This window comes from Phyllobates terribilis, unplaced genomic scaffold (genome assembly GCF_046119375.1).
Source record: "Phyllobates terribilis strain yellow unplaced genomic scaffold, ASM4611937v1 Scaffold_5__5_contigs__length_657084704, whole genome shotgun sequence".
Lineage (NCBI taxonomy): Eukaryota > Metazoa > Chordata > Amphibia > Anura > Dendrobatidae > Phyllobates > Phyllobates terribilis.
The window spans coordinates 633,279,427-633,302,767 of NW_027362765.1; the positions used below are offsets into that span (position 1 = coordinate 633,279,427).

General features: G+C 47.5%; 1 protein-coding gene across 2 annotated transcripts in view; it reads right to left on the reverse strand.

Annotated features, from left to right (window-relative positions):
- ACY3 (aminoacylase 3) overlaps positions 1–23,341 on the reverse strand; it is a 147,611-nt gene that overhangs the window by 42,683 nt on the left and 81,587 nt on the right. The gene's annotated exons all lie outside the window — the stretch shown is intronic.

Here is a 23,341-nt window from a genome sequence, read left to right on the forward strand (position 1 = left end):
ATAGAAAATCCCAGAAAGAGCAGAGGTTTAAGTAACTAAAACACAGGTTAAACTGAATCTTTTCTCACAAAATGATACAATCTGCTCAGATTCCCCTGCTCTATATCATGATGCAGATTGGACAATTTAATGGTGGCAGCTCATCTTTATATGCTAAAATGTCCATAGTGATCTAATAGTATGGGCGTCACTACTTGGCTATATGCCAGACATTGTGCACTACATTTTCGTGGGTTGGCATCCTATACCAGCCTTATCTATGTGCATTTATTATACCAGGCAATGAGCTCCTTCATGAATGGCAGGTATGCGAGTCATTGTTTCATCAGTACTTTGCACCTGTGCAGCGTCCACCTTTATCAAGTGGGTCTGTTGCATCCTGTAGTGCAGTGTTCCCCAACACCGATCCTCAAGAGTCACCGACAGGTCATGTTTTCAGGATTTCCTTAGTATTGCCCAGGTGATAATTGCATCACCTGGACTGCCAAGAATTCCATCACCTGTGCAAAACTAATGAAATCCTGAAAACATGATCTTTTGGTGGCTCGTAAGGACTGGAGTTGGCGAACACTGCTTTTGTACATTAGTATAAGTGAAGGGGGGAGTACAAGGGCAGCTATCATCATGCTGTGTGCCTGAACTGAGTTCTCTTCATCCTGTGTCCCCTCTTCTATAAAGGACTGAGAGTTGAGTGTGATGAAGGATTCTCTGTACTCACTGTTACATTGTCCATGGGACCGGAACCGACTTCAAACAAGACAGGAGATCGTAGATCCAGATTAACAGACTCACTTTTACTGTGCAATTCTTCTATACACGGCTGCAGCATACAGATTAAGACATAGTCTTTTGTTAGTGAAGTACCCTTGGTTATGTGCCTTTACAGTGCTCGTCCTCGTCCTGTCCTGAGACCCAACATTATCTACTTCTTCTGCGACCCAGCTGAGAATCTCCTCATGAGGAATGTAGAGGCCTCCTTCTGAGCACCTCTGGTGGGCTGTAAGCCTAGGACTGTGGCGGCATCCAGATCAAGTATCAAACATGTCCTCATTCTGTTCTGACAACTTGCACTATTTCTCCACTGCTGTACCTGCTGTTGGAGTCTGTCTCCCTGTCTGTTCAGTCTTTCTTCTACACTCCACTCACTCTGGTTTGGAACAGGACCTGCACCGGTCCTGTGCTGTTGGAGTCGTGGACCCAGAACTGCGGTGGCCTTGCCAGAGACTACCCCCTGGCAGTCTCACTGCCTAACTCTGTCTGACTTTCCCTCAAACTGTCTGTAACCCAGAAACTGTTTGCTGTAAAAACTGTTCTAAACCCCTCCCAGCTAATGACGCAACCTCATGCAACGCCTGAATTTAACTCTCTAATGTCTAAGCAATGTAGTGTAAACTAAATCCCTACCTATTGTATGGTTCCCCTCTGGGCAGACCTCCTGAATCCCAGGGACGGCTTTTTATCACATAAATAACATAACTCACAAAACACATATGAAACCACAACTCAGTAACCCCTCCTTGCCTCAGCGTCTCCTCTGCCCGCCACCCTCCTATATAAGCTTGCGTAATTTGTCCAAAATACTGACCAATACCTCAAGTATTTTATACATCTTTTTTATGTTTTTCTTGCACGTTTCATCCTTTTCAAGGTGCAGCCAGGTCCTTTAGTATTGGCTGGGGGAATTACGTCTGTTTTCACAGATACAACAAGTACCCATTATAATCTACAGTGCTATTCACATGTCTGTATTTTTACATGGACTTTGTGTCCATGCCACACTCATGGAGACATGTCTATTTTTTTCTGATAACATGGAGAAAAAGAGTCAATACAAGTCAATATGTGAAAAACATGTATAGAACACAGATGGCATCAGTGTGCAGTCCATGTGCTTTCCGAATTTAACATTTAAAAGGATTGGAGAATCTTTGCAATTTATTTATTTATCCATACCAGAAAAACAATGATGACACTGATGGTAAAAACGGACACAATGATTGACGCCAGTACCATTTTTCATGTACGTTTTCATGTGTTTAAATACGGACATGTGAATGAAGCCTTATATGGTGCTGGGAAGCCCGCCTGATCTAATAGTATGGTTGTCACTATTAGGCCACGGCCCCACTATCAATATTTGGTCAATATTCGGTCAGTATTTTTTCTCAGGAGTGGGAGACAAAGCGATGAATGGACTAGTATGTGCTTTTATAATACTGGGTGACCACCGTCTCCATTAATTTTAGGTGTGTGACTGGTTGTTTTAGCAGTATTTTGCTCCTGTGCTGCCTCCATCTTTCTCATGGGAATCTGTTGCATCCTGTAGTGCAATAGTTTTATGATCTAGTGTTGGTAAGTACAGCTGCTGTTTTTCTGTCATGTTTCCAGTTTGAGATTGGAGTAACATTTCCAGCGTAACTTTTGATAAATTAGGCAGGCTAAGCCACCTCCACCCCAGCATTGCCCATTTTGGCAAAGTTGTCTGGAACTGGACTGAAAAGCACCAAAAGTCGCAAAATTTTTGTGGCACTTCAAGGTGTTTTATGCCAAAAATCTTGTGTAAACACCTTGATGAATCTGGAGTCCAGATATAGTCAGTTAAAAAGATATATCCAACTATTTGGTATAGAACTACAAAGAACTATATAGCTTTATGTGGCACTGTTTATCTGGGCATTACAGAAGGCCTTGTGCATACTCCCATATTACAGCTTTAGAGCTCCTTCAGCCAGGTATAGAATCAGTCCATGTGCTGTTGTAGCACCCTGAGGATTCGGCTGCTACAGGGGTATTGCACCTCAACCCAGAGGTGTGATATTCCACTCCCGGGTAAGGATGGAGTGTGGAACTGAGCTCAGTTAGCTGCATGCACTACACACATCCCATTTCCGGAGGGCAGACCAACGGTACTCCCACTTAGAAATGTGCAGGTACGATCGAGTCTGTCCTTGGCTGGAGTGGGAGGGGGGTGGACCATCCCAGTAGTGTAGGGGCAGATAGGGGGAGCAGTCTGGGTAGTGCTAGGAGCTCATTGGGTGCTGGTCACCTGAGCTCACACATAGAGGGAGCATTTAAGGTGGGCACCATCTAAGATCAGGGTCAGTCAGTCTGTCAGTCTGTGAGAAGTCAGCCTGTTGTAGTGAAGACTTTGCAGAGCAGTGGAAGAAAGCAGAGGAGCAGAGCAGCCCCAGGCCCAGAGTGAGAGAGGAGAGAACGAAAGACCCAGAGGGGGAGAAAGAAGGAACTCTGAGAACCCAAATACAATCACAGGGTGAAGAGTTGGCAACAGGGTACCGGATCCCAAACTGGTGGGGGCTACAGCATACCTCAGCCAGAGACCGGAGGCCGTGGGCAGCATCTGCCACGGCCACCCACTAAATCCACCCGGAAGGCAGACCACGCATAGGGTCAGGGAACCCAGAGGCAAGGGTTCGCCAACAAGAGGCCCGAGGGAGCCGGACTTAGGTGGATCCCTGGTGGGGAAGGCCAGAGACGAGGACAGGACAGAAAGGGAGCTCAGAACCACGCTCCAGAACTACTTGGGGGTTGGCCGAGTCCAGAACCTGGTGGACGCAGCGCGGCTCGGGTGGTCACTCAAGGCCGGAGTGACCGGTACAAGAACAGCAGTAAGTAAAGAACCCTGAACTGCACAACCCGACTCTGACTCTAATTACCATCTTCCCTGCACTTCCACAACCACCATCCTCTGCACTTGACCCCCTGAGGCTATACCCTTCCCGTTGGGGGTTATACCACCTAAGCTGCACAAACACCATCAGCCTCAGCGGACCCTGCTGCAGCGGCGGCCGTAGTGACCGCAATTCAACGGGTGGCGTAGTCGACATAAAGAACTTTAGTAACATCAGTAAGGACTGCCACACACTGAGTTTGACACCCTGGGCACGGACCGGGTCACAGCCACTCGGAGACTACAACCCCCATCTGATCCGGCTCCGGGTATCCCTAACAGCACTGGCCCAGGGGGCGCGTCAACTTTGGCGTAGTCGGCAGGATAACGTGCCCGCAACAACCGGGTACTGCGTGCCTGAAGAAAAGTACACCGTTACCTTAAAAAGAAGTCTCCTGCCGGTTCCGGAGGGTCCCCGCCATCGGGCCCCATCACAGGTCGTTTCCCGCCGGTTGTCCGCCATTTGCAGCTTTTTCCCGCCATCCATGGAGTTTCCCGCCACTGGGAGACGATTCCCGCCATTTCCGAAGATTTCCCGCCTTGGAAGAGCGGACGCCATTATGGGCGTGCCAGAGGGTGGCAAGAGGCCACCTCCCATCGTGGGCCAGGTCGAAGAATGGCGCCAAAAGCGGAAACCGCCCCCACCAACAGAGACTGTGATGCTGGAAGTGTCCATCAGCGTGAGAGAACTGCCCCTGGAACTGACAATCACAAAGTTGCCCCGGGACCACCCTCGATGTGGGCGGAGACAGAAGAAGAGAGCAAAGATGGGTGTCGCCTGGAGCAGTCTGGAGAGAGCGCACCCGGAGACGAGACGTCTGGAAGAGAGTCCAGAGAAAGCACACCCGGAGATGGAGGGAGAGCCAGGCAGCACCGACCCCGTGGTCAGGAGCCTGATGCGGGCCGCCACTCCAGGCAGCACCGACCCAGTGGTCAGGAGCCTGTTGCCGGTCGCCATTCCAGAAGGCCGGCTGGAGACAGCGGGAGGAGAGCAGAGCAGCACCGACCCGTTGGTCAGGAGCCTGCTAGAAGCAACGACCCCACTAGGCTTAGTGGAGGTCTTGGCACAGCTCCCCCGAGATCGGGAGTGTGCACAGACTGCGCTGGAGGGCCTCGCACGGAGGATGGCCCGGGTGCAGCGAGAGACGTTAGCAGAATGGAGCCGTGAGATGGCCCAGCAGACAAGAACCCATCAGCGGAGCACGCCACCCGAGACGAGGAGACAGACCGCCTCTGAGGATGGCGCAGGAGGACTGAAGGCCGGAGACGGCGCCGAGAAGGGAGCCGAACGAATGGAGGCAGGTAAAGGGGACGTCACTACCCCGAGCCGGGAAACCGCGTGCCTGCCCCAGCTCCCCGTCGCAGAGCCCGAAGTACCCCCTGCCGTGCCCGTCGCTGCCACGTCACCGCCGCAGACTAGGTCTCAAACGGAAGCCGCGACCCCTGTGACGTCACACGCCTCGACCCCGAGCATGGCCAAGCAGGAAGTACCATCGGCCTGGTCGCAAGGCCTAGTACCCCCGGGCGCCGCAATACCAACAGCGCCCCCTACCTCCGCGGAGCCACCGGCCTGGTCGCAGGGCCAAGTAACACAGGGCGCCGCCGTCCTTACGGTGCCCTTTACTTTCAAAGTGCCCCAAGCCTGGTCGCAAGGCTTGGGCAACCCGGGCGCCGCTACCACCACAGCGCCCGTAACATCAAGAGTGCCGCACCTGGGTGAAGACCTGTTCGCCCAACATACGTGCCCGGATGGGCAGCCCTTCATATGGCCACCGGAGTTTCACCATCCCCGACTCCGGAAAGAGAGACCCCTAGACGAACCCCTGATCCCGGCTCCAAAGCCCATAAAGAGGATCTCGCCCCCGCTAGAAGAGACCCAGTTTGAGTGGGACCCAACCGGAGAAGACCTCATGGGGTTCACTCAGGAGACTCGGGCAGCCGCAGCGGAGCGTGCAGAGTGCTGCCGCCAGCAGCTCGAGGTCTTTGAGAGGGAGCGGAGAGAGAGGCGGGTCCGGGAACAGCAAGCCCAAGTCAGGAGCGCGGAGCAGAAGAGCCGGACCAGGAGAGACCCCCGTGCAGCGCATGGTCCCCGTACCATCGGGACTGTGATAAAATTTAATCTGCAGCATGGGTGGGGTTTCATCAGGGATCACCGCACCCCAGGCGACGTCTTCGTGACCAGGAGAGACGTTGAGTCCCACCTACCAGAGGGACACAGAGGACGTGACCTGTATTTAGGGGACGAGGTCACCTTCACCCGGCACAAGTGTGCCAAAGGACCCTACGCTCTCCATGTGCATCGCCTGACGGAGGAGGAGCTGCGGTGTGAGGAGGAGCAAGAGGACCCGGACGGGTCTGAAACTGAAACTGTCCACAAAGAAAGAGCAGGAGGACGCCGTCGTTGAGTACGGTAGTGAAGAGACTGTATAAAGTTACCCGTTAGGGTATATGCCATGCTGCTAATTTAAATATGGTCCCCGTTGGGACAAGTGTGAACTGTTCCAGTGTGTCCCATTTCCCCACTGACCGAGGACTGAGAACGGTCAATCCTCCCTAATACCTGGCCGAGGACTGAGAGCGGCCATATCCCCTTGTATATAGTTGCGCTTCCTAAAGCGCCCCCTTCCGGTTTTTATAGGAAACTGTTTGATTCCAAGAGAGACTGTCGTACTTTACCCGGTCACAAGTTGCACAGTGACCGGAGGAACCAGAAGACAAGAATGTTTTTATGAAAAGTTTATATGAAAAGTTTATGCTGATATATATGGTGTTTTATATGTTTTATATGTTTATGTTTATGAAAAAATTGTATGTTTTGGTGTTTTTTATATCTTACAGCCCGAGGACGTGCTGTGATTTACCAGGGGGGAATGTAGCACCCTGAGGATTCGGCTGCTACAGGGGTATTGCACCTCAACCCAGAGGTGTGATATTCCACTCCCGGGTAAGGATGGAGTGTGGAACTGAGCTCAGTTAGCTGCATGCACTACACACATCCCATTTCCGGAGGGCAGACCAACGGTACTCCCACTTAGAAATGTGCAGGTACGATCGAGTCTGTCCTTGGCTGGAGTGGGAGGGGGGTGGACCATCCCAGTAGTGTAGGGGCAGATAGGGGGAGCAGTCTGGGTAGTGCTAGGAGCTCATTGGGTGCTGGTCACCTGAGCTCACACATAGAGGGAGTATTTAAGGTGGGCACCATCTAAGATCAGGGTCAGTCAGTCTGTCAGTCTGTGAGAAGTCAGCCTGTTGTAGTGAAGACTTTGCAGAGCAGTGGAAGAAAGCAGAGGAGCAGAGCAGCCCCAGGCCCAGAGTGAGAGAGGAGAGAACGAAAGACCCAGAGGGGGAGAAAGAAGGAACTCTGAGAACCCAAATACAATCACAGGGTGAAGAGTTGGCAACAGGGTACCGGATCCCAAACTGGTGGGGGCTACAGCATACCTCAGCCAGAGACCGGAGGCCGTGGGCAGCATCTGCCACGGCCACCCACTAAATCCACCCGGAAGGCAGACCACGCATAGGGTCAGGGAACCCAGAGGCAAGGGTTCGCCAACAAGAGGCCCGAGGGAGCCGGACTTAGGTGGATCCCTGGTGGGGAAGGCCAGAGACGAGGACAGGACAGAAAGGGAGCTCAGAACCACGCTCCAGAACTACTTGGGGGTTGGCCGAGTCCAGGACCTGGTGGACGCAGCGCGGCTCGGGTGGTCACTCAAGGCCGGAGTGACCGGTACAAGAACAGCAGTAAGTAAAGAACCCTGAACTGCACAACCCGACTCTGACTCTAATTACCATCTTCCCTGCACTTCCACAACCACCATCCTCTGCACCTGACCCCCTGAGGCTATACCCTTCCCGTTGGGGGTTATACCACCTAAGCTGCACAAACACCATCAGCCTCAGCGGACCCTGCTGCAGCGGCGGCCGTAGTGACCGCAATTCAACGGGTGGCGTAGTCGACATAAAGAACTTTAGTAACATCAGTAAGGACTGCCACACACTGAGTTTGACACCCTGGGCACGGACCGGGTCACAGCCACTCGGAGACTACAACCCCCATCTGATCCGGCTCCGGGTATCCCTAACAGCACTGGCCCAGGGGGCGCGTCACTGTCAATGCACACAACATACTGTACCCAGAAAGCAAACAGACCAATGGCACATTAAAGCCAATGTGTGGTCCGCATTGAAAGAATTGCAGCATGAAAAATATCGCAGCATGCACTACTTTGGTCCGTCTTTTGCATGCAATGGAAAAGCAGCTCCTGCACCTGGAATTTGTGTTCTAGACTGGCCCAATTTGCAATATGGCCGTCAGAACCCATAATAGAGCACCTATAGAAGTCCATGGAGTCCACCTGAATAGCTCTATGCCTTCCACATTGCTTTGAAACGAGAGCATACTTACTGTCATGTAGCACCTGACAGCACCATATGGAAGTATGCTGTCTTCTATGACATTGTGTGTACTGCGTCCTGTTCTGTATCTATGCACCGTATGCGGTAAGTGGGTACATTACACCACACTCTGCGCAATGTGTGTACTGTTCATCAAGACTTTATTTTTAGATATAAACTCCTCAACACTTAAATTGCTACACCAAAAGGAAAAATCATGGAACTATGTAATCACAGTTGCTGGAACTAATGGAAAGGCTATTTCTCCAAATTGTCCCAGGAGCCGCTTTTCAACATGACCACCAACACCACAAGTTGCTTGTGGTACTGTGAGCAGCCTGTGTGACCCAAATATGCAACCATGGCCTGTAGTGTCTCCAGACTTACCTCCTATTGAGCACATCTGGGAACATTTTTTGGCAATTTCAAAGGCAGCTGTCAGCAACGGATCTTGATGATTTTGCCCAAGTGCATTCAGCGTGGCAGAAACATTCCTCAGACAATCATTAATAACCTCATTTTTAAATTGTCAAGGCATGTAAGTGCGGGGATTTCTGTGCTCATAGTCGATACTGGACAAATCAAGATGTTTTGAAAATGTGGTTTCCATTTTTTCAGAATTTCCAAATTATTAAAGAAGCATTCCCATCAAAATTTGTATCCTCTAAAAGGAGTACTCCGAGGAGATAATTTTTTTTTGTACTCTTCCTGCCCTCATACACTATAAAGATGAGATGGTCAGTGCGCTTCTATTATTTTTATAACCCCTGCAATTCCATGTGACAGAATCTGCTCCTAACCCCTCCCATCTGCGTCATTACATCATACACAAGTGTTCCTATATCCCCTGTAAGGAAGAGCCAGCCAAAGAATAGCAGGGGCATGGCTGCTGCAGGCTGCTCAGAGCTCCAGCCCCAGGATATCTGTCTCTGTTATAGATATTATCTGTCTCTATTATAGATAGAGAGATAGATATGTGATATATATACAGTACAGACCAAAAGTTTGGACACACCTTCTCATTTAAAGATTTTTCTGTATTTTCATGACTATGAAAATTGTACATTCACACTGAAGGAATCAAAACTATGAATTAACACATGTGGAATTATATACTTAACAAAAAAGTGTGAAACAACTGAAAATATGTCTTATATTCTAGGTTCTTCAAAGTAGCCACCTTTTGCTTTGATGATTGCTTTGCACACTCTTGGCATTCTCTTGATGAGCTTCAAGAGGTAGTCACCGGAAATGGTCTTCCAACAATCTTGAAGGAGTTCCCAGAGATGCTTAGCACTTGTTGGCCCTTTTGCCTTCACTCTGCGGTCCAGCTCACCCCAAACCATCTCGATTGGGTTCAGGTCTGGTGACTGTGGAGGCCAGGTCATCTGGCGTAGCACCCCATCACTCTCCTTCTTGGTCAAATAGCCCTTACACAGCCTGGAGGTGTGTTTGGGGTCATTGTCCTGTTGAAAAATAAATGATGGTCCAACTAAACGCAATAGTTGGAATAGCATGCCGCTGCAAGATGCTGTGGTAGCCACACTGGTTCAGTATGCCTTCAATTTTGAATAAATCCCCAAGAGTGTCACCAGCAAAGCACCCCCACACCATCACACCTCCTCCTCCATGCTTCACGGTGGGAACCAGGCATGTAGAGTCCATCCGTTCACCTTTTCTGTGGCGCACAAAGACACGGTGGTTGGAACCAAAGATCTCAAATTTGGACTTATCAGACCAAAGCACAGATTTCCACTGGTCTAATGTCCATTCCTTGTGTTCTTTAGCCCAAACAAGTCTCTTCTGCTTGTTGTCTGTCCTTAGCAGTGGTTTCCTAGCAGCTATTTTACCATGAAGGCCTGCTGCACAAAGTCTCCTCTTAACAGTTGTTGTAGAGATGTGTCTGCTGCTAGAACTCTGTGTGGCATTGACCTGGTCTCTAATCTGAGCTGCTGTTAACCTGCGATTTCTGAGGCTGGTGACTCGGATAAACTTATCCTCAGAAGCAGAGGTGACTCTTGGTCTTCCTTTCCTGGGGCGGTCCTCATGTGAGCCAGTTTCTTTGTAGCGCTTGATGGTTTTTGCAACTGCACTTGGGGACATTTTCAAAGTTTTCCCAATTTTTCGCACTGACTGACCTTCATTTCTTAAAGTAATGATGGCCACTCGTTTTTCTTTACTTAGCTGCTTTTTTCTTGCCATAATACAAATTCTAACAGTCTATTCAGTAGGACTATCAGCTGTGTATCCACCAGACTTCTGCACAACACAACTGATGGTCCCAACCCCATTTATAAGACAAGAAATCCCACTTATTAAACCTGACAGGGCACACCTGTGAAGTGAAAACCATTTCCGGTGACTACCTCTTGAAGCTCATCAAGAGAATGCCAAGAGTGTGCAAAGCAGTCATCAAAGCAAAAGGTTGCTACTTTGAAGAACCTAGAATATAAGACATATTTTCAGTTGTTTCACACTTTTTTGTTAACTATATAATTCCACATGTGTTAATTTATAGTTTTGATGACTTCAGTGTGAATGTATAATTTTCATAGTCATGAAAATGCAGAAAAATCTTTAAATGAGAAGGTGTGTCCAAACTTTTGGTCTGTACTGTATATATATATATATATATATATATATATATATATATATATATATATATAAATATATGGACAGATAGATAATAGCGAGATAGATAATAGATAGTTCATAGATAGATAGATATGAGATATAGATAGATAATTATATAGATATATGGATAGATATGGGATAGATAGATAGATAATAGATGATAGGTAATAAATAGATATATAGATAGATAATAGATAGATAGAGATGGATAGATAGATATTTTATAAGCCCATGTATCTGTCGTGCACAGTATAAGGCACAGAGCCCTGGGGGGTTTCTACCATGTCTGACAGATGCTGCCGCAGGCTCTGCTTTCCTCAGACTGAGGAGATACCTGACAGTCCAGAGTGATAAAGTTGCAGGTGTCAGGACACTACCAAGTTGATATGGGGGAGGGGGGATTGACCATGGCAGTACTGAATAAACCAATGCAGTGCTCTGCCTCTGCTCCCTGTATGACACATGGCAGTATTCATTATGCAGGGTCATAGGTCGTACAACAGAGGATCGCAGCATGTACTTGCATCTTCTTGTTGACATGATGCTACTAGAAGGGAGCATGCTCCCAGTCCTTGGACTAAACAGAGACAGATATCCTGGGGCTGGAGCTCTGAGCAGCCTGGAGCAGCCATGCCCCTGCTATTCTTTGGCTTTCTCTTCCTTACAGTGGGGATAGGAACACTTGTGTATGATGTAACACAGACAGGAGGAGTGAGGAGTCAGGAGCAGATTCTGTCACCTGGAATTGCAGGGGTTCTAAGAATAATAGAAGCGCACTGACCAGCTCATCTTTATAGCATAGTTCCCAACCATCCCGGTTTCCGTGGGACTGCCCCGCTTTGAGGGCTCAGTCCTGCGTCCCGTCACAGCTCAGTTGTTCTCCCGGCTGTGGAGGGTGGTGGGAGTTGTTGCAGCGGTAGAGCAGCTGTTATGATCTGCTACCAGAGCTAAGGAAAGAGAGGAGATCTGTCCCTACGATAGAACTCAGCTTTATCCCTACGATGTAACAGGGGACCTGATCCTGCGATCAGACCTGCTAAAGTCCTAAGCTAGTCTGTACGGAGACCTATAGATGTGGGGAAGGAATCCCTACAAGTACTAAGGACAGGGAGGAAAATGGGACACCTCCTAACAGAAATAGTAGCAGACAGACGAACAAACAAAATATATAGAACACTGAGGTCCGTAGACCAAGCAAACTAACAGAGTTAGATACAGAGCACAGGCTAGCTAGAAAGTAGTTATACAATGAAGTCCAGCAAAGCCAGAAGGGCGGAGCAGGATTAAATAGGCCAACAAGGTCATGTGACCAGCAATAGAAAAAACCTAAGAGCAAGGTTCTAACAGTACCCCCCCTTCTAAGAGGATCCTCCGGATCCCCTAGGACCAGGCTTATCAGGAAATCTCCTGTGAAACGCTCTGATAAGTCTGGATGCGGAAACATCATCCGACCTCACCCAAGAGTTATCCTCGGGTCCGAAACCTTTCCAGGCCACGAGATACTGCAAACTACCTCTATACCGTCTAGAGTTAAGGATGCGAGAAATTTCATATTCCCCGTCCTCCACCACCGGAGGAACAGAGGCAGAGGCGTCACAATCCGATACAACAGCTTTTTTCAACAGAGAGACATGAAACACCGGATTAATTCTCCAGGAGGTAGGAACCTCCAACCTAACAGCAGATTGGTTGACAACCTGAAGCACCTTAAAGGGCCCTACAAACTTGGGACCCAATTTCTTAGAAGGAATCCTCAACCGCAGATTCCTAGAGGACAACCAAACCATGTCACCAACAGCGAACAAAACCTCCTGTCTTTTCCTATCAAAGTAGTCTTTGGATTTTCTGTTGGCCTCCTGAAGATTACCACGCACATCCGTCCAAACTCTCTCCAAATCACCGGAAAAATTCTCCTCCTCAGGCACGGCAGATCCCAACTTGGAGAACGACCCAAACGACGGATGTCTCCCAGAACAACAAAAAAAAGGCGAACAACCAGCAGAAGAAGATGTATGATTGTTCAGAGCAAATTCAGCAAGTGGCAGAAACTCAGACCACCCCTCTTGATTGTCTGCCACAAAACAACGCAAGAACTGCTCAACATCCTGGTTTTTCCTTTCTGTCTGGCCATTAGATTCAGGATGATATCCGGATGAGAACGACAAATGAACTCCCAACCTGTCACAAAAGCACGCCAAAAACGAGCCACGAACTGAGGTCCCCTATCAGAAACAATGTCAGTAGGAACGCCATGAAGTCTGACAATTTCCTTGACAAAGGCCTTAGCGAGAGTTTTAGCGCAGGGCAGTTTGACGAAGGGAACCAAGTGACACATCTTGCTAAAACGGTCCACGACCACCCAGATGACAGTAAAACCCTCAAAGGGGGGAAGGTCAGTTATAAAGTCCATAGCCAAATGTGTCCAACGAGCACTGGGAACCTCCAAAGGACAAAGTAACCCCGCAGCAGGAGTATGTGAGGACTTAGATCTAGCACATATAGTACATTGACGCACCCACTTAATGACTTCCTTCTGCCATCCAGGCCACCAAAAACTGCGACCCACCAGTCTCTTGGTCTCAGAGATTCCGGGATGACCTGCCAACCGAGATTCGTGACACTCAACAAACAAATCTCTCCTAAAGGTCCCAGGCACAAACAACCTCCCATGAGGAGTGTTAGATGGGGCATTCTCCTGTGCTTTAAGAATCTCATCTTCCAAAACGGAGTCCAAAGCAGCTATCACAACACCTTCTTGTAAAATGTTCTCCTCTTTCTCAGCACCGACTATGGGAGAAAAACTGCGAGACAAGGCATCCGCCTTAACATTCTTAGTACCTGGGATGTAAGTAACGGAGAAATTAAACTGCGAGAAAAACAGTGCCCACCTAGCCTGACGGGCATTCAGGCGCTTGGCAGCATCAAGATATATCAGATTTTTATGATCCGTAAAAACCTGAACGGGAAATTCCGCACCTTCCAAGAGGTGGCGCCAGTGTTGAAATGCGAGTTTAATAGCCAATAATTCCCGATTACCAATATCGTAATTCAGTTCAGTCTCCGAAAAAATTTTTGAAAAAAAATCACAGGGATGTAGTCCATCCCCGTTATCCTGAGACAATACTGCGCCAACCCCCACAGAGGAAGCATCAACCTCAACCAAAAACGGCTTAGTCACATCAGGCTGCATAAGGATGGGAGCAGAGGTGAACCTCTCCTTGAGATACACAAAAGCTTCAATGGCCTCAGAAGACCACTGAACCGCATCAGCACCTTTCCTGGTGAGATCGGTCAGAGGTTTGACAATAATAGAAAAATTTTTTATGAATTTTCTGTAATAATTGGCGAAACCCAAAAACCTCTGTATCGATTTCAAACCAATAGGCCTAGGCCATTCCTGCACAGCTTGAACTTTAACCGGATCCATCTCAAAACCTTCGCTGGAGATAATGTAGCCCAAAAAACTAATTCTCTGTACAGCGAACTCACATTTCTCCAGCTTAGCAAACAGCAAATTGTCCATTAATAACTGTAATACCTCACGTACGCTCCGCCAATGAGACTCCAGATCCGGCGAATAAATCAAAATGTCATCCAAATACACAACCACATTTTTGCCGATCAAAGGTCTAAGGATGTCATTAATAAGATTCTGAAAAAATGCAGGAGCATTAGTAAGACCAAAAGGCATAACCAGATTCTCAAAATGACCCACAGGAGTGTTAAAAGCAGTCTTCCATTCGTCACCCTCCTTCATGCGCAACAGATTGTATGCCCCCTGAAGGTCAATTTTAGAGAACCACTTGGCCCCCATTAACTGGTTAAACAGATCAGGAATCAATGGCAGTGGGTAAGGATTGCGTACAGTAATTTTGTTAATCTCACGAAAATCCAGACAAGGACGTAAACCGCCGTCCTTTTTTTTTACAAAAAAAAATCCAACCGCCACAGGAGACTTAGAGGGCCTAATGTGACCGGCGGCCAAACTTGTCTGTATGTATTCCTCCAAAGCCTTTCTCTCAGGAATAGTAAGGTTAAATAAACGACTTTTAGGAAGAGTCGCTCCAGGGACAAATTCAATAGAACAATCATAGTCTCTATGGGGAGGCAAAACCTGCGATTCCTTCTCAGAAAAAACTCTCCAAAAATCCTGAATAGGAACAGGCAATTCCCCCCTATCCACAGCTGCAATACGCCCGTTACAACACTTGTCATAACATTTATGGCTCCAGGATTTAATTTCATTGGTAGACCAATCCAGTACAGGATTGTGCAATTTTAACCAGGGCAATCCCAAGACCACCGGAGAAGGCAAGTTATTCAAGACTACCAAATCCAATTTCTCATGGTGAACACCATTAATAGTGAGAGGAAATTCACAGACCTTGAGAGTAACATTCTTCAAAGGGGAGCCATCCACAGAAACCACAGCAATGGGGGATGATAAAGGTTCGGGTTTTAAATTGAGTCTTTCCAAGAATCCCCCATCAATTACATTCAGAGTAGACCCACAATCAACAAACACCCGAAATTCCATTAATTTTTCCTGAGCAATCGTGGAAGCAGCTAAAAATACACCCTTGGAATTTAAACAGGCAATACGGGCATGACTGACCATTTTTTTTTCTTTCTTCATACGAAGCTCACAGCCTTTAATCAGATGACCAGATTTTCCGCAATAGAAACACAAGCCTTCAGAAAATCTGCGGTCTTTTTCTTGAGAGCGAGGTGCCATCGCTCCAATCTCCATCGGTTCACCACTGTTAGTACACACATTCTCATAACCAGAAACTGACATAGCAGAGGATTTGCTCTCATTAACCCTTGCACGCAGTCTCCTATCCACCCGTATAGCTAATTGCATAGCCTGTTGCAAATCTTCAGGTGTAGGATAAGCAATTAGCAGGTCTTTAACCCTTTCATTGAGCCCAGCAAGAAACAGACTTTTCAGAGCAGAATCGTTCCACCCTGTTTGAGTAGACCATCGACGGAAATGAGTACAATATTTTTCCACATTACCTGATCCCTGTCTCAAACGTCTTAATTCAGTCTCAGCTGATGAGACACGGTCAGGATCATCATACAATAGCCCCAAAGCAGAAAAAAAACTATCCACTGATCTGAAGCATGTATCACTAGGTTGCAAAGAAAAGGCCCACTCCTGAGGCTCTTTGCGCAAAAGTGACATTATGAACCCTATGCGCTGGGATTCATCCCCAGAGGACTTGGGTCTCAAATGAAAATACAATAAGCAAGCATTTTTAAATGAAAAAAATTCTCGGTGTTCACCAAAAAATAAATCCGGCAAACGTACCTTAGGCTCCAAGAAATGTGCTTCAGGACAGTTACTCACGTGCTGACGGAGCTCGGTCACCTCCAGAGAGAGTCCCTGCAGGCGATGAGCCAAATCCTGAACCGACACCATGATGGAACAGAAAAATCTTTCCTTAGAGAATTTGCAGGCTGGACTTACTGTTATGATCTGCTACCAGAGCTAAGGAAAGAGAGGAGATCTGTCCCTACGATAGAACTCAGCTTTATCCCTACGATGTAACAGGGGACCTGATCCTGCGATCAGACCTGCTAAAGTCCTAAGCTAGTCTGTACGGAGACCTATAGATGTGGGGAAGGAATCCCTACAAGTACCAAGGACTGGGAGGAAAATGGGACACCTCCTAACAGAAATAGTAGCAGACAGACGAACAAACAAAATATATAGAACACTGAGGTCCGTAGACCAAGCAAACTAACAGAGTTAGATACAGAGCACAGGCTAGCTAGAAAGTAGTTATACAATGAAGTCCAGCAAAGCCAGAAGGGCGGAGCAGGATTAAATAGGCCAACAAGGTCATGTGACCAGCAATAGAAAAAACCTAAGAGCAAGGTTCTAACAGCAGCGGCACAGCTAGCAGCCGGCAGCTGCAGCTACCACGTGTGCCCGCTGCAAAAGAGAATTAATATTCACTCTACTCCACGCCCATGGGAGTGGAGAGGAGTAAATATTCATTCTCCTTAATAGGGCACACTGTTAGTCGCAGCCAATGGCTTCCTGCTGCGGCTCAGCGACCTCTGTGCCCGCTATTAGAGAGAATGAATATTCACTCTTTTCCACTCCCATTGACGTGGAGAGGAGTGAATTTTCATTCCCTTTAGTAGCGGGCACAGAGGTCGCTGAGCCGCAGCAGGAGCACAGCTGTGCTGTCAGTGTGCGCTATTAAGGAGAATGACTATTCACTCCGCTCCACGCACATAGTCCTGGCGTGGAGAGGAGTGAATATCTCCGCAGTTCACCTCGCATCTGAGGGCGCATGGCAGTAATGTCATGTGCTGCTCAGATGCTGAGATCAGTTGCTGGCAGACAGGATGCAGTGCTGGAGCAGAGGGAAGGAAGGAAGGTGAGTAGAAGTGTTTATTTTTTTTCATGTGTGCACTGATGGGGGGCTATGTATACCAGGATAGGGAGGCCATGCATATCAACATTGGGGATCAGGGGGCCATGCATATCAGGATTGGGGATGAGGGGCCCATGCATACCAGGATTGGGGATGAGGGGCCCATGTATACGAGGATTGGGGATGAGGGGGCCATGCATACCAGGATTGAGTCTGAGGGGGTTATGCATACCAGGATTTGGTCTGAGGGGGCCATGCATACCAGGATTGGGTCTGAGGGGGCCATGCATACCAGGATTGGGTCTGAGGGGGCCATACATACCAGGATTGGGTCTGAGGGGGCCAAGCATACCAGGATTGGGTCTGAGGGGGCCAAGCATACCAGGATTGGGTCTGAGGGGGCCAAGCATACCAGGATTTGGTCTGAGGGGGCCATGCATACCAGGAATGGGGATGAGGGCCATCTGCTGAATGCCCCTCATTACCAGCGTCCCTCTGACAACTCCTCCTGCCAGGCCAGAAAGAAATGTTAATGGGCATGGAGTGGGGTGTGGACAAGGGCGTGGCCAAATTTGCCGCAGCGCGCTACACGCGACGCATGATCGGTCACTCTTTCTCTTCTTCAAAAGTTAGGAGGTATATTTATAGTGTATGAGGGCAGGAAGAATACAAAAAAATGTTATCTCCCCGGAGTACCCCTTTAATATATTGCAGTCATCATATTATATTACATCATAATAAATAGCAATGTGTAACTTACAATTGCTAATTTTGCCCTCTACCCAGCTAATTCTTCTCTCTTCTCAGCTCTATGTAAAAACAGGAAGTCTCTTGTCCCTGCATTTATCATTCCCCTCTTCAATTCCTGACCCAGCTGCTCCCTTCTCACCCCCAACCCCTGCCAGGGACTTTTTCAGTGAGTCATGACTTGTGCAGAGAAAATTGACTTCCTGTTTCTACATAGAGCTTAGAAGGATTCAGCTAGTCAGTTTTTAATCATGTGATGTAATAGAAAATGGAAAACAGAAGAGTTAACTGGATAGAAGGGCAAAATGAGCAATTGTAAGTACACGGTGCTACATAATATGATGATTGCAATATATTAAGAGCAGTGATGAGTGAGCAAGCTTGTCACTACTCGTGACTCGACCCGAGCATCACAGTGCTAGAGATGCTCGTTACTCGGCGAGTATTTTTTGAATGTTCGGGATGAGCTCGAGTCCCGCCCCGCATGTTTGGCGCATATTAGGCAGCCAATTACCATGCAGGGATTGCCTGACAGTCACTGTAATGCCGTAGCCATGTTGGTTGTGGCATTACAGTGAATGGCTGGCCGCATAGCGTCATCGTGACCCAGGACCCTATGCTCGTCACAGTTTACCGGTCTAACAGGCAAAGTAGGGCGAGGTGTTGCTGAGCGAGGGAGAGAATTGGTGGTTATTTTAAACAGGAATTCCACACCACTATTATTAATATATTCTAACAGTCTTGTAAGGCCTCATTCTGATGAATATTAATCATGCTGATAGCACTAGTTAGGCAGAGTTTGTGGAGAGCTAGTATACAGTGGGTATGGAAAGTATTCAGACCCCTTTAAATTTTTCACTCTTTGTTTCATTGCAGCCATTTGGTAAATTCTAAAAAGTTCATTTTTCTTTCTCATTAATGTACACTCTGCACCCCATCTTGACTGAAAGAAAACAGAAATGTAGAAATTTTTGCAAATTTATTAAAAAAGAAAAACTGAAATATCACATGGTCATAAGTATTCAGACCCTTTGCTCAGACACTCATATTAAAGTCACATGCTGTCCATTTCCTTGTGATCCTCCTTGAGATGCTTCTACTCCTTCATTGGAGTCCAGCTGTGTTTAATTAAAGTGATAGGACTTGATTTGGAAAGGCACACACCTGTCTACATAAGAGCTCACAGTGCACATCAGACCAAATGAGAATCATGAGCTCAAAGGAACTGCCCAAGGAGCTCAGAGACAGAATTGTGGCAAGGCACAGATCTGGCCAAGGTTACAAAAGAATTTCTGCAGTACTCAAGGTTCCTAATTGCACAGTGGCTTCCATAATCCTTAAATGGAAGAAGTTTGCGACCACCAGAAGTCTTCCTAGACTTGGCCGTCCAGCCAAACTGAGCAATCGTGGTAGAAAAGCCTTGGTGAGAGAGGTAAAGAAGAACCCCAAGATCACTGTGGTTGAGCTCCAGAGATGCAGTAGGGAGATGGGAGAAAGTTCGACAAAGTCAATTATCACTGCAGCCCTCAACCAGTCGGGCCTTTATGGCAAAGTGGCCCGACGGAAGCCTCTCCTCAGTGCAAGACATATGAAAGCCCGCATAGAGTTTGCTCAAAAACACATGAAGGACTCCCAGACTATGAGAAATAAGATTCTCTGGTCTTATGAGACGAAGATAGAACTTTGTGGTGATAATTCTAAACGGCATGTGTGAAGAAAACCAGGCGCTGCTCATCACCTGCCCAATGCAATCCCAACAGTGAAGCATGGTGGTGGCAGCATCATGCTACGGGGGTGTTTTTCAGCTCCAGGGACAGGACGACTGGTTGCAATTGAAGGAAACATGAATGTGGCCAAGTACAGAGATATCCTGGATGAAAACCTCTTCCAGAGTGCTCTGGACCTCAGACTTGGCCGATGGTTCACCTTCCAACAAGACAATGACCCTAAGCACACAGCTAAAATAACAAAGAAGTGGCTTCAGAACAACTCTGTGACCATTCATGACTGGCCCAGCCAGAGCCCTGACCTAAACCAAATTGAGCATCTCTAGAGAGACCTGAAAATGGCTGTCCACCAACGTTCACCATCCAACCTGACGGAACTGGTGAGGATCTGCAAGGAAGAATGGCAGAGGATCCCCAAATCCAGGTGTGAAAAACTTGTTGCATCATTCCTAAGAAGACTCATGGCTGTACTAGCTCAAAAGGGTGCTTCTACTCAATATTGAGCAAAGGGTCTGAATACTTATGACCATGTGATATTTCAGTTTTTCTTTTTTAATAAATTTGCAAACATTTCTACATTTCTGTTTTTTTCAGTCAAGATGGGGTGCAGAGTGTACTTTAATGAGAAAAAAAATAAACTTTTTAAAATTTACCAAATGGCAGCAATGAAACAAAGAGTGAAAAATTTAAAGGGGTCTGAACACTTTCCGTACCCACTGTAGTACTGAATAGGGTCCATTGCACGTTGTTTATGCTGCTGGAACTCCTATCAATAGCCATAGATATCAGGGCTAATAATATTCTTTTTGCTCTTAATCCTGATAATTTTGGTGAAAAGCAATATAATACACCATTTTTACTGATTCATTTGCTTGTTAGCAGCATAAAGCCAGATTTGGTTGATTTGAATAGCATTGCTGTATTGTGCAAGCAGAGAAACTTGTCCATCATCTCAGGTGGTCAAATATTACAGCGGTATTAATGCTGAATTTTTTTGCAAGCTGCAAAAAATTATTATACTCCATTTAAAGTCTGCCAATTGTGTGTTCAAAACATATCCACACTTGGAAGCTGACCAATAGCATTTCTATATCGGCACTGCATAAAAAAATTGTCATCAGACGTGATCATATATTACTGTGGTTATAAACTGGACATTTTTTGCAAGCTGCAAAATATTAAACTCCATTTAAAATGGGCAAGGTGCGTGGTAAGGGACGGGGAAGTGGATGTGATACTGATGGTGCACGCAGAGACTGAGGCCGTGGGCAAGATGAAACTGTGCCTGCTGAGGGAGCACAACAAACACCCACATCATGTCGACCTACCTGCCTGTCCCATTTTCTAGGGGGCCGCAGAACACTACTCTTGAAGCCAGAGCAGTGTAAAAAGGTTGTTGGATAGCAGATAATGCTTACAGTCAGTTTGCCACCAACACCAAAATCTCTTCCACAAGGTCCAGTCTCAGTAGCCGTGAATCTGGACCACATATTCCTCACCCTGATCCTCCTTTCTCCCACCATGCTGAGTGCCCGAAGTCAAGTGATCCCACACTTGGACACTCCGAAGAACTGTTCACATTTCCATTTATAGATTCTGGCCTCTCGCTCAGTCCGCTTCAAGTGGGGCAAGAGGAGATGGCATGTAGCGATGCCCAAATATTTGAGCAGCCACAGTCACACGAAGTCGACGGTGGGAAAGTGCAATTACTGTCGCAAGAGGTGGATGATGATGAGACACAATTGTCAGCAAATCAGGAGGAGGTCAAGGGTGCGTACGTGGAAGACGAAGCGGTGGACGATGAATTCACTGACCCAACCTGGGAAGGTGACATGCATATCGAGGACACCAGCGCAGAGGGGGAGGGAGGTGTAGCAACACAACAGGCAGGAAGAAGCAGTGGTGTGACCACAGACACAAGGTTCCCCAAAACAAAAATACAAGGGAAGTTGCTAGTCCAATTGTTAGGTCTTCCCAAGTCTGGCTCTTTTTTAAAGACTGTCCAGTTAACCAAAAAAAGGCCATTTGCAACACCTGCCATGCCAACATCAGCAGGGGCAGCAAAACTACCAGCCTGACCTCCACCAGGATGCTCAGGCACACGACAGAAAAGCACCCAACGCCAGGGTCCAGAGACGGTGTCTGCGGGTGTCACCACTGCCTGTTCCGCTGTTGTGTGTGTACGCCAATCCCCTGTCCATGACGCAGGTGAAGATGCCTCCCACCCTGCACCTGTCGTTGCATACTTGCAACCATCACCGATAGCAACCACGTCCATATCCTTGTCCCAGCACAGCGTTCAGTTATCCCTACCCCAGTCCTTGGAACCCAAGCGCAAATACGCAGCCACCCACCCACAGGCCACAATACTAAACCACCACATTTCTCGCCTGTTTGCACTGGAAATGTTGCCTTTTAGGCTTGTGGAGACAGAAGTTTTCCACAACCTCATGGCGGCGGCTGTCCCTTCGTACTCGGTCCCCAGCCGCCACTATCTCTCCTGGTTAGCCGTCCCCGTCTTACACAAGCACGTGTCCCAGAACATTACCCGTGCCCTCACTAACGCAGTTATTGGGAAAGTCCATCTAACCACGGACATGTGGACAAGTGCTTAGGCCAGGGATGGTACATTTCACTGATGGCACATTGGGTTTATATTGTGGAAGCCGGGACTCAGTTGGACTCTGGGGCGGAACATGTCCTCCCGACACCAAGGATTGCGGCCACTGGGTCAATCAGAGTTTCCCCCACATTCTACAGGTACTGCACCTCCTCCTCTTCAGCCTCCATCTACGAAATGACCACATCAGTCGCAAGCTGGAAGCACTGCAGCACTGCCTTGGCCAGGTGGCAAGAGGCTCTGAGGAAGCTAATCTGCTTAGGTGACAAACTGCACACCGCTGAAAAGTTGTTGAAAGCTGTAACAGAGCAGGCAGATCTATGGTTCACACCGCTGAACCTACAGCCAGGCATGGCTCGCACACGTACCATGCCTGGCTTAGGTGCTCAACTTAGTGGTTCAGAGGTTACTGAAAACCTACCCAGATCCAGGTACGTATTATTACACCATGGCAATCGCGCCCCCACACAGGCTGTGCGGGCACGATTGTCACCGGGTGTCAGCTGAGTCTGACAGTTGACACCCAACACTCCCGCCATCGCTCCCGGCACTTTAACCAAGCGAGCGAGCAGAGGGACAAAAGCCCCTCTGCTCTTGGATTAGAGACTGCGCGGGGTCCCGATCATTGCCATGGTGACTCGATGTCATCATCACGACATTCGGGTCACCAGGCACCAGCAAGTTAGTTTGATCATGTGCAGTGCATGGTCAAACTAACTTGTGTCTGCAACACTGACAGGTTATAATGTATAGTGAACCTTATAACTGCGGTCAGACTCCAGAAAGTGAAACTAAGTAAAAAAGTGAAAAAAAGTAAAATAAAGTTGTAAAAATATTTTTAAAAAAACAAAAAAAGATTAAAAAAAAATAGATATTGTACCCATAAATAAATATTATGAAAAAATAAATAAAAGTACACATATTTGGTATTGCCGCGTCCGGAATGACCTGACCTATAAAACTGTCCCACCAGTTAACCCCTTTAGTGAACACCAAAAAAAAAGAACGATGCAAAAAACGGTGCCTTATCATCATACTGCCGAACAAAAAGTGGAATAAAACGAGATCAAAAAGACAAATGTAAATATAAATGGTACCGCTGAAAACGTAATCCTGCAAAAAAAAGCTGCCATACAAC